The sequence below is a fragment of the Octopus bimaculoides genome, chromosome 5 (genome assembly GCF_001194135.2).
Source record: "Octopus bimaculoides isolate UCB-OBI-ISO-001 chromosome 5, ASM119413v2, whole genome shotgun sequence".
Classification (NCBI taxonomy): domain Eukaryota; kingdom Metazoa; phylum Mollusca; class Cephalopoda; order Octopoda; family Octopodidae; genus Octopus; species Octopus bimaculoides.
In genome coordinates this window covers 78,607,404-78,608,687 of record NC_068985.1, presented here as the reverse complement: position 1 = coordinate 78,608,687, position 1,284 = coordinate 78,607,404, and the positions used below count along the sequence as shown (strand labels likewise).

At 35.0% G+C, this 1,284-nt stretch overlaps 1 long non-coding RNA gene across 1 annotated transcript in view; it reads left to right on the top strand.

Annotated features, from left to right (window-relative positions):
• LOC106882522 (uncharacterized) overlaps positions 1-762 on the top strand; it is an 18,247-nt gene extending 17,485 nt beyond the window's left edge. The window contains exon 5 of the long non-coding RNA XR_001411014.2: positions 225-762. This is a non-coding gene — a long non-coding RNA (uncharacterized LOC106882522). The remainder of the gene's footprint in view (positions 1-224) is intronic.
• Positions 763-1,284: the final 522 nt, after the last annotated feature.

Genomic DNA, 1,284 nt, shown 5'->3' with positions numbered 1-1,284 from the left:
GGAGAAGCAGCTCAGGTTATTTCTTATTTGGAGTTACTGCCTTTCTAGACAGGTCACAGGATCATGTCTTGCTTGGTCATGTCAGTTTTGGTGTGGTTTCTATGGATATTGAATCAGAGAGAGAGAGAGCATATGATAAATGAAAAAGAATGAAGAATATGTGTGTGTGTATCAGAAAAAAATTAAATATCCTTTTAATATATTCTTTTTGTTATATATTTCAGGTTGTTTCCCAACAGAGTTGCAGGTTTGAACAGACAGGCTTTCTGTCTCAATGATTATGAGATTCAGGTAAATATTCAGGTAGTGCTATTGTTGTTGTGACTGGTGTGTGTATGTCTATGTGTATGTGCATATGTATATATGTATATAAATATATCTATGTGAGTGTGTGTTTGTGTGCTGGTTGGCGTTAGGAAGAGCATCCAGCTGTAGAAACTCTGCCAGATCAGATTGGAGCCTGGTGCAGCCATCCTGTTCACCAGTCCTCAGTCAAATCGTCCAACCCATGCTAGCATGGAAAGCGGATGTTAAACGATGATGATGATGATGATGATATATGTAAATAGAGTTAGCAGTTGTAGTAACCGACTAAGGAATAAAATATCCATATGTACTATCAGTATCCGTTACATGTGTTATCCTCGGGCAATGGTGTGCAGGGACACCATATATGTCAAGCACAGGTGACAATAATATAGACAAAAGTTTATCAAGAGCCAATGCAAATAATTAGAAAACGGAGAAAAATATAGATTAACCAGCACATCGATTGGACCACATTTAAAGCTTGTTTATTGATGCAAAGCAAGACATAACAAAGCTAACACCTGTTTCTGGTCAGATTCCCAGAATGCAGTCTATACATAAATGCAAGAATAAATTTCTTCATCTTCATAGGGCAATCGAATTAAGGCATTCAAATTAAGGCAACAGATCTTCATCAGAGTGAAAAACAAGAGCATACAATATAAACAAAAGGAAGAAGGAAGAGGTAAGAAAACATAGCTTAGACAAATAGTCTTAAAGCCCTTATTTTGAATGCTCTATGAAAATGAAGAATTTTATTCTCACATTTATGTATAGACTGCATTCTGGGAATCTGATCAGAAATAGCTGTTAGCTTTGTTATATCTTGCTGTGTATCAATAAACAAACTTTAAATGTGGTCCATTCGATGTGCTGGTTAATCTATGTTTTTCTCCATTTTCTAATTATATATATATATATATATATATATATATACACACACACACATACATACATATATATGTGTGTGTGTGT